Here is an 11,022-nt window from a genome sequence, read left to right as displayed (position 1 = left end):
CCAGAGTGGAAGCAGTTGTACTGCTTCCAAGAGGGTCAGGATCAGATCTTTATGCTTTATCAGGGAATTTTATGCTTTATCAGGGTTTTTTTTTTAGATTTATTTATTTATTTATTTATTTATTTATTTATTTATTTATTTATGATAGACACACAGAGAGAGAGAGAGAGAGAGAGAGAGAGAGGCAGAGACACAGGTAGAGGGAGAAGCAGGCTCCATGCTGGGAACCCGATGCGGGACTCGATCCCGGGACTCCAGGATCGCGCCCTGGGCCAAAGGCAGGCGCCAAACCGCTGAGCCACCCAGAGATCCCTATCAGGGATTTTTAAAATCCCCCTTTCTTTCCAGGTGGCAGCCTGGGCATGTAACACATTAAACCTATATTTTCAGTCAGTAAAATATTTAATCTTTTTCCTTTCCGCATTTGTAAGGCCCTGATTAGGGCAATTCACTCATCATTTTGAGCTGAGATCTGAGATGGGAGGGATATTGCACCTATAACCTCATTGAGACTTACTACTTTATTGCCTGCTTTCCAGACACCCTTTTCTATAAAATGGCCCCCGTTGGTAAACCATTCTATCACTGGGTTGTCAGGGGGGCTCGTGCTGGAGGTCAGGTTTACTGGAATAGGTTTGCTCTATTATCTTTATTACTGGCGGTGCAAACCTTCATCCTCTGTGGCTGGGAGCAAAGTAGCTAGGTTTAAAGTTTGGCATATTCTTAAAGGAATAGCTGAGGTGTCCTGATATTTAGTTAAACATCCTCCCATTAGCCAGTGGTGTTCTTTAATTTCTGGTACTGTCTAGAAATGATGAGGGGTTATGCCTTCCAGGTGTTGGCCCAGAGCAAGCTTAGAAGCTTCATTAACTAAGAGAACAGTGGCTGTAACCACTTGTAGGCAGCCCTGCCATCCTTGTGCAACTGGATCTAGCTGTTTTGAGAAAACACACCCCCCGCCTCTGGTTAGATCCCAACTCTTGGTTTACAACCCCCAAAGCTCCAGTCTCTCATGAATGGACAAGGTAAGGGGTTTGTTCAGAATGGGGAGTCCCAGGGCTAGGGCCCTGGCTAATTTAATTTTTAAAGCCTCAAAGTCTTGCTCGTGCTCCCTATTCATTATATGGGTTCCTTTTCTCCCCTTTTAGAGTCTCATATTGGGGCATTTTCATTAGGCCTAATTAGAAGTCCAGATGCAACAAAACCCAGATATTGAACCTGTTATTGTGAGATCTGAGTTTTCATCAAGGAGACTTTATATCCTCTCTTTTCCAGGAAGTTAAGGTTAACCTCTGAGTCTTGGTTTATCTGGCTGCTAATTATTAGCAGGTCATCAACATATTGCAATAGGGTTCCCTTCATTAAATCTAATTCTCTTAGTTTCTTTGTCAGTGCATTTCCAAAGAGATGAGGACTGTCCTGGAAGCCCTGTGGGAGGACAGGGCTACTCAGTCCATTGTATACTGAGTAGCTTCTAGAGTATCAAGGTTTTTTCCACTCAAGAACAAAAAGGGAGGCGCCTGGGAGACTCAGTTGATTAAGAACCTGACTCTAGCTTTTGGCTTAGATCATGACTTCAGGGTCATGAGTTCAAGCCCCACATTGAGCTCTGTGCTGAGCAGGAGCCTGCTTGGGATTCTTTCTCTCTCTCTTTCTCTCTCTCTCTCTCCCTCTGCCCTTTGCCACTTGTACTGCCTGTCTCTCTCTCTCTCAAAAAAAAAAGTAAAAAGGTATAGGGAGTTAGGGTGGAAAGGAATGTAGAAAAAGGCATCTTTAGGGAATCCCTGGGTGGCTCAGCGGTTTAGCGCCTGCCTTCGGCCCAGGGTGTGATCCTGGAGTCCCGGGGCCGAGTCCCACGTCGGGCTCCGTGCATGGAGCCTGCTTCTCCCTCTGCCTCTCTCTCTCTCTCTCTTTCATGAATAATAAATAAATAAGAGCTTAAAAAAAAAAGAAAAAGACATCTTTAGATGCTACTCTTTAAGATCATTAAGATCTAGCATAGTGAAATATTGAGTATCTCCAGGAACCTGGGTGAGTAAGGTGTATGGGTTAGGGACACTGGATAAATGGGACTAATCACCTCATTTATCATCCATAGGTCCTATACAAACTAATATTTCCAGTTCAGCTTCCAGACAGGGAGAATTGGAATATTGCTGGGAGATTGACATGGTTTAATTAGCCCCTTTTTCTAAAAATTTAGCAACTAGTAATTGGATTCCTTTTAAGGCCTCAGATTTTAGGAGACATTGTATTTTTTCAAGGAAATTCTACTCTAGGTTTTAACCTTATTTTTATTGGATGGAACATTTTTAGCCTTTTCCTGGGATAGATATGCCCCACACAGAAGAGTTTACTTGGCCCCTAACCTCCTTGGGAATATTTAGAGGGTTAGGATCAGGACCCTATGAAGTGTCAGTAGATGGAGACCCTGCCAATCTACTGCAGGTTCCATTTCCATTCCAAAAAGAATTCTACTCTTTTTTTTTAGGAAAATGGGGGCTCTGAATTTATTTTAGCAGGTCTCTTCCCTGCAGGGGATCTCAGGCATTTACAGGAAAGAATGAGTAATAGTAGCAGACCTGACCTCACAAGCAAAAGGGGAAGTAAATTACCTTACCTTATGCCCTCCATCTCTCCCCATTACTGTGCATTTGAGGTTGGAGAGGCGCCAATATGCCTGGTGCCTCTGCCAGGTCGTGACAGAGTAGGCAGCTCCAGTATCTATACAATTTTCAGTCTTCCTACCTGACCCGGCAAGGGTGGGCCAAAGGCTCCACTACAGAGACAGTGATGCGCTGGGCAGAAGCTGGAGCTGGGCAGGTACTGCAGAGGGTCGATCCATGTACAAGTTCTCATGAAGAGATTAGCGAGCAGCAGATGCAGCCAAGGCTTCCCACAGGGAGCATTCCTGGCATTCCCTTCCCAATGTCCCTCCTTCCAACAATAAGCTCACTGGTTTTGTGGAAGGTTTGCAATCTCCTGTTGGTTGTCCTGTCTTCTGTGCTCTGAGTGTGACCTCGAGGTAGTGGATGAATTAGCTCAGCCTTTGTCTTTATGGCCAGTCTCCTATCTCTATCAGTTTCTCTGCCTTGTCCCTGTTATTACAGAACTTGAATGCCTCCTCTACTGAGGTTGATGGTGGAGTATGAGGACAGGCCTCTAACTCTGGCAATTTTCTCCTAATGTCTGGAGCAGAGCGGGTTAAAAAAAATGCATGGTAAGCAATGCCCTTTCTTCTGCAGACTCCAGGTCTGTGTCAATATACTTTCTGAATGCTTCTGGTACCCAGCTCAGAAAGACTGTGAGGATTTCATCCTTCTCTTAAGTAACCTCTCTAACCTTATCATAATTCACAGATTGTACCCATCCCTCTGACAAACAGCTGAGGTGATGTAGTGTTCTGACTCAGTCTATGTCATCTGTATAGTCCCAGTGAGGGTCTTGTTCTGGAACCACATGACCACTCACTTGGTAGACTTAACTTGGTGTGAGGATTGGTAGCCATTAAGCCATCTGCATATTCTCTAACCTTCCTTATAATGATACCTTTCTAGTCAGAGGTGCAACAGTGTGCTGAAATGATCGTAACATCCTGCCAGGTAAGCAAGAACGTCAGTCCCAGTCTGACAAACTCATCCCCAAACTTTTTTGAAACTCTACCAAATCTTTCTTTGTGTATCTCTAAATCTCCCATAGAGAAAGAGACATGTACTTTAGCCATTCCCCAGCTCAGCCCCTCACCCTGCCCAGGGAGGAAGACTCTGGGGCAACAGTGGGGCAAAGTTATGCAATTCATCTAAGGTCCTTTCAGCGCTAAGTGGGGGCAGACTACAGCACAGGTCCTCCTTCCTCTAATTACAAATGCCTTCCTCTAGACCTTGCTGAATTTTAGCATATGTCAGGAGGGTTCAGGCTAAGATCAGGGAATATTGTAGTTAAAGCTGATTTAAGTGATGCCTGGGTGGCTCAGCGATTGAGTGTCTGCCTTTGGCTCAGGGCATGATCCCGCGGTTCTGGGATCAAGTCCCACATTGGGCTCCCTGCATGGAGCCTTCTTCTCCCTCTGCCTCTCTCTCTGCCTCTGTCTCTGTGTCGCTCATGAATAAATAAATAAAATCTTAAAAAAAAAATAAAAAGCCGACTTAAGACCTCCAAGAATAGGGGCACCTGGGTGGCTCAAAGGGTTAACATCGGACTCTTGATTTCTGCTCAGGTTGTGACCTCCAGGTGGTGAGATCAGCTTCATGTTGAGCTCCACGCTTAGTGGCAAATCTCCTTCAGATTCTCTCTCCATCCCCCTCTGCTCCTTTCCTCATTCTCAATCTCTCTCACTTTCTTAAACAAATGAAATCTTTTTTTAAAAAGACCTCCAAGAATATGACCTGATATTTCTAAAAATATACAAAATAACTATAAAAGTAAATGAAACATCTTTCAACAAATGTCTATCATCTATGCAGGTACAATGATGCCAAATCTGTTCTGAAACTGCTATAGCCAGAAACTTAATCCGGAAAACTGGGACTAATACTGCTCTAAAATTAAATGTCAAGTCATCCCTTACAGTGTCCCTGCCATCACATTTTGGGAGTTTCCCAGTTTCAGTGATGTTTGTTCACTTCCTTTAGCAAAAGTATAGGAAGTTCACTTTCTTCCTAAAGTATAGGAAGTAGTCACACTTTTGCTCATACTAATCACAAAGGTGCAGAAAAAATTATGTATTTTTTATTTCTTTATGACTGACTTCATGTTTCTCACAAACTGCTGGGGTGTATTTGTGTGTGTAGTATGTCATTTTGTGGGGTAGAGTGTAGATGACCTGTAGAGATTTTTTTTTTAAGTTATCTTTTCTTAAAGTATAATATACACAGAAATACATACAAATTATGTTGGGCCATGAGCAAATGGTCAAGAAAGGATTCTGGAGGCATTTTCATTGCAAAAAAAACTGCTTTTATTATAGCACAAGGACTGGGCCTGTGGATAGACAGAGCTGCACTTTAGCTGTGTGAAGCTGGTGATTATATCTAGTGCTCAAGGAGGTGGGGATGTACAGGGAGGATTAGATCATAAATGTTTTCTTCAAATTTCTACTTGTAAAACTACTTCTGCAAGATTTCTCTGGTGCTTATCATTCAGCTCGATATTAACTACCAGTGAGATGTACAGGCAGTCATGAGACCCTTTAAGAATGTAGCAGCCAATACCTATTTGATCCTTATCAGACAGATACAAGCTATAGGGCAGCCTTGTAGGCTAAAGATGAACATTTTTCTGCTTCTATCCCTCACCACAAATCATAAGTGAATTTTCAAGACTTGCTTTGTGGGAAGGGTGACAGGATCCTGGATTTCAGTCAAGGGTTGAATTTTTCTTTTCCTCTTTAAATATCTGCTGTAATCATTCTAATCCTAATTTTTGTTTTCCTCTGCTACCTCTCTATTTCCCTCCTTTGAATGAAAAGAAAAAATTGCCTCAGGAAGAGGAGAGCGGCTTCATTTACATAGAGATCTACAACTGAAAAGCATATTCAGGTATTTCAAAATATTTATCTCAAAAGATGCAAAGATTAATTTTGGCATATTTTTCCCAATATTCCTCCACGTAAACAGAACCACACTTGATAACTAATGAGCTCTAATTCATCAACTGCAGAAGAATTGGGCCAAACAACAGTGAAAACAAAGGGAAATAGTAGTGACTGCCTTTATAGTGCTTGATAGTTTGCACGATGTTTTTTTAATACTTGCCTTTTTTTAACCTCAGACGACTCTGTGGGATATGTTTTACTACCTTCATGTAGAGGCCTGGAGCAATTCAACTGCTTGCCCCCAACGTACAGCCATAACTTAAGAAAAAAACAACTTATTTTAAGCTTGCCTTCCTTGTGGTGGTAAAGGTAGAAATGAAAGGTGAATTTAGGGTAAACTTCCTTGGTTTTCGAGGAAATATTTTTAGCACACCCTCTCTGTTGTTCAAATGGATATTAAACACAAGCCAGGGCCAGTGTCCTGGAGAAACACTCCATAGGTGAAGTCTAGCTAAATGCGGACTGTGTCTTGGGAAAGAGGCATCCTGTTTCGAAACATAAACAGCTGCCATCTTCACAGTACAAGTGATCTCCCCTTACAGGTTATTATGATGGGAATTGATGTTTTGTTTTCTGGACAGGAGTCAGCAGTCTTGAACTCTGGAAGAGCTTGAAAACTTGGACTCTTATTTTTAAAAGGTTTTATTGGGGATCCCTGGGTGGCTCAGTGGTTTAGCCCCTACCTTCTGCCCAGGGCGTGGTCCCGGAGTCCCGGGATCGAGTCCCACGTCAAGCTCCCTGCCTGGAGCCTACTTCTCCCTCTGCTTCTTTCTCTCTCTCTCTCTTTCTCTCTCTCTCTCTGTCTCTCATGAATGAATAAATAAAACCTTTTTATTTTTATTATTTATTTATTTACTTATTTATTTATTTTTAAAGATTTTATTTATTCATTCATGAGAAACACAGAGAGATAGGCAGAGACCTAGGTAGAAGGAGAAGCAGGTTCCCCACAGGGAGTCCGATGCAGGACTAGAAACCAGGACCCTGGGGTCATGACCTGAGCCAAAGGCACATGCTCAACCACTGATCCACCTTGGAGTCCTGAAAACTTGGACTCTTGAAGTAGGAGGGCAGGAAGAGCCCCAGAGAAGAAGCAAATTGCTGTGTTCTAGAAAAAGGGATCTGATATTTTTATTTTGTCTCCCTTTTCTGCATTGTAATTTCCTTACATCATCTTTAAATGTTGAATTCAGAGGCCATGTGTTAATTGTTCTTTAGACAATCATCGCTGTCCATTGCTGTCTCTCTGGCAGAGAGAATAACCACAAGGAGGAAAAGAGGTTTATAGCCCTACAGTGGCAGAAAGGGGGAAGTGAGCCTCACTGTGCAGCATGAGGTGCTGAGGGCAGAAGTAGGCCTGAGGAACATTCTGGTACTCCCCAGGGTTCTCAGAAATGCCTGCTGTTACCCAAAGGGTATTCCAACTTGGGACCACAGGACAGTAAAAGAGAGAGAGCCTCCCACATTGCAGGGAAACGGAGTACAACTACAATTAATTAAAGGAACTCAAATGCCTATTTTAGGTCCCTGTCCACCCTTCTTGTGGGGGCTAAGAGCAGGTTGTCCCAAAATGCACTATTTTGACATATTGGTTATTTTAAACAAAAGTTATTTAAGAGACAGCTTGTGTATGAAGAACATTCAGACCCTGCTCTGTCCTCCTGGAAGCAGAAAACAAATCTCTCATGTGGAAGTTACCCTTTCTGTAAAGAGACATCCTCATCACCAAAGATGGGAAATTCAGGGATGAGAAGATTTTATAAACAACCCTGTGACTTTTTTTTTTTTCAGATTTTATTTATTTATTCATGAGAGACGCAGAGAGAGAGGCAGAGACAGAGGCAGAGGAGAAGCAGGCTCCCTGCAAGGAGCCCAATGCAGGACTGGATCCCAGGACTCCGGGATCATGCTCTGAGCTGAAGGCAGACGCTCAGCCCCTGAGCCACCCAGACATCCCAACCCTGTGACTTTTTACTGAATCATTATCCCAGCCCAAATTCTATTTAGAATTCTTTACTAATTAAAGGTCCCAAAGTTAAGTTTTCTTTGACCTGTCAATTTCTCACAGATTCATTGTCTCTCTATTTTAATAATACAGAAACTATCTGCTATGGTCCTTTCTTGAGGTCTCGATCATAAGAATATTTTGGGTTTTTTCATCCTGTTAATCTGTGTCATGCCAATTTAATTCTTAGTCTAGCTGGAAGACCTCAAAGGGTAGAGGACAGATTTTTCATTGAGCTGAACTACCATTATCATTATCAACTACCATGGAGGGAAAAGGACAGTTTGTAAAATATCAGAGTTGATATTCATTTTGCTACAAAAAACATGAGGTAGATACTATGAATATGTCTAAACTCAGATCCCTGCTCCATCCCTACAACCCTAAACAGGCTTGTGGGACCTGATGCCGTCTCCAGATAGACAATGTCAGAATTGAGTTGAATTTAGGAAACTCAGCTGGTATCAGAGAATTTCTGGCTGTGGGGAAAAGAGCCACCACACTGGAATCAAGTGCAGAATTTTACTGACCTTAGCAAGTGTTCCATGAGTGTATTCTCAGCTGAGGACAGTATCATACACCAATTCACTGTTATTCAAATGTATGTTAAGAAAAATGAAAACTGAAAGTGAATTGAAATTAAAATGTTCTGGTCTCTTATATTTTGGAATTATAATGATACTGTTTTGTTTTTGCTTTTGTTTTTGTTTTTTTTTCAAAATGGTAGGAGAGGAACACCTCTGTTTGCTTTAGCAGCAGCTCCTAGCTCTTCTCAGGTAGCACGTGCATTGGTCTAGTGATAAATCTGTCCAGCACACAGAGTAAACAACTGCTTGCCTCCAGTTGGATTTTCAATTACATCAGGTATGTAATCTGATGTCTGGGAGCCCCAGGCTGCCGAGGACAGTGTCGTCTTTGTGGGGTTATTTAAAGGAGATCTTTGTTTATCTGCTCCCCAAATGTCCTTGCCTCATATATTTCTTGCAGTCTGACATGTTCCCTTTCAATCCCAAAGGCTTTCTGTGTTCAAAGCTCCTTATCTATTATAATGCAAATGTCTCTGGGAAAAAAAATAAAAGCTCTTTATCAACTAATATTTCAAGGAGAATCATAGCAACAAATGCTGAAGACAATTTCTTGGAAGCCCAGGATATAGGAGAGGCATGTATAAGAAAGGGAGTGAAGTGGGGAGAGAAGGACAAGAAGGAAGTGGGGGGGAGAAGGACAAGAAGGTGGATGATCTCACAAAGTGGAGACAGATGACAAGGATGGGTTCTGGAAACAGGCCAAAGCTTAGATTCCCATGAAGCCAACCTCCATGACCCTCAGTTTTGCTTCCTCGCTTGTAAAGTGAGCATAACATTCTGTAACTTGGAGAGTGGTTTTAACAATTAAATGAGGCAATGTACAGGCTTTGCCTGTCCTACTCATTGCAAGGAAGTGTTGACCGTTAGCTCCATGTCTGGGCTCTGGGGTCCTAGGGACCTATACCACCTGCTGGCGATGTGACCTCAGGCATCGCTAAGAGGTTCTATCTAGGTGAAAAGGGAACATGTCTTGCCTGCCGGCCTACCCATGAAGAAGGAAATGTATGAGGAACATTTTTTAACGTCTAGTTTGGGAACTATATGAATCACTCAGGTCAACTACATTGTGCTGACTATCCAAAAAGAAGGGTCATCTAATGACACTAGGTGAGTGGCTTATTAACTGAAGAAGAAAGAGCTATAATAATAATTTATTACCAGCCAGAAATCAGTTTGTCTGTGATAATGAAAGTTAAAATACTACTTTTCTTAGAACTATGCTGAAAAAGACTACTGAAGAAGTATGGCATATGATAATAAAGGGGACGAATAAAAATGAAAGTGGAATGAAAGGTGCAAGTTTCTTGTTCTTAGATCACAGACCACCTCCTCGCCCACTCCCTGCCCCCATCCCACCCCAGCTCCCAGCAGTTGCCCCAACTGCTCCCTTTATTTTTTATTTTAGTGGAACGCCTTTTTCTGTCTCAGCCACAAGATGTCAGCCTAAGCTTAGTCATTTCTGTATATTTCCAGGCCACAAACCAATTTCTTCATCCCTTCCCTTCCTCTTTTTTGGAGGAATGATCATTGGCTGTGGGCACTAACAAACCACAACTGATTGCATTGAGTTCTAGCAGCTTCAGGAGCTTTGCTAAAAACAGCGTCCGGCCTCCAGAGGAGCTTTCCTGACTACCACGGCCCCCAGGCCCGAGAGAACACTGACCCCTCGCCCAGTGTGTCCACTGGTGCTTCCTGCACAAGGACATGAAACCAGTGTCCCTGGTTTCGGAAAGGACACCATATACCTGTCTCCTGCCAGTACATGAAGGCAACTCTAGAATGGCTTGGCAGCTCAATGCCTTCATGGATGAATGCCCCACTTACAGCCTGTCCTCCCTCCTCCCCTGTGGCAGCAGAATCTTCCCTCATAGGAGCAAGATACCTTGCAGTAGCTCCAAGAATCACCTTCTTTTCACACAATGGAGAAGAGGGGAAAAGATGGCTTTTCTTTCTTTCCTTGTGGACTTCTGTGAGACCCCACCAAAACCTCTTCCAGATGCTTTCTAGCAGATGTAGGTGTACAGCTCACTGGCCAGCTTGTCCCAGAGACCATCACCAGCAAGAAGATTGGGGACCCCATGATCAGTTTAGATTGGTTAGGCTCATTCCCTAGGTCTGAGGAGGGTTTATCTTCCTTTAGCACATTACTCTTACCAGTTCAGCTGTGGTTGCCCAGGGAGGTCTGTAGTATGCTAGAGCTTCCCTGAAACAGAGCAAGGAAATCACCAATTCCAACAATTTATATATAAACTGCTGCCCTTTGCTAGAGGAAGGGGGAAAAGTAACATGTTGCCATGACCTGCCAGGACTCTGACATCAAAGGCCCCAGGGCCCATGCAGGGAGCACTGGGCCAGGTGTCAGGAGCCTGGGATCTGAGACTCACTCTCCTCGGACAGTCTGAGAGCTTGAGAAAATGCCTCTGTTCTCTGGACCTGTTTCCTTCAGAGAAACACAGCATGCTCCAGGATGCCTAACATTGCACAGAATCAGCCTGGGCTACTGGCCCTCTTTGGAACAGGCAGGCTCAGGCCCCTGCTTGTTTGTCTCTCTCTGTGCTCTTAAGCCATGGAGTCACAGTAACCTGTAATTTCCAAACAAATGATCTTCTATGCTTGTGTGAACACTGGGCACCACTATCAGCAGGCATCTTTCTGTTCCCTTTCCTATGGCTGACCTGTCCGGGAGAAAACACCCGGACACAAAAGTAGGATGTCCTGAGGAAGTGGACCTGAAAGGGACAAGAACTGTGAGGCCATTGATGTGTAGTCCTATAACATGGGAGACAAGGGGCCATATTGTTCACTGAACAGGGCTGCATGATAAGAGTATTCAAATA

This window comes from Canis lupus, chromosome 24, assembly GCF_011100685.1.
Source record: "Canis lupus familiaris isolate Mischka breed German Shepherd chromosome 24, alternate assembly UU_Cfam_GSD_1.0, whole genome shotgun sequence".
Lineage (NCBI taxonomy): Eukaryota > Metazoa > Chordata > Mammalia > Carnivora > Canidae > Canis > Canis lupus.
The sequence above is the reverse complement of the archived record's forward strand: the minus strand, read 5'-3'. Positions refer to the sequence as shown.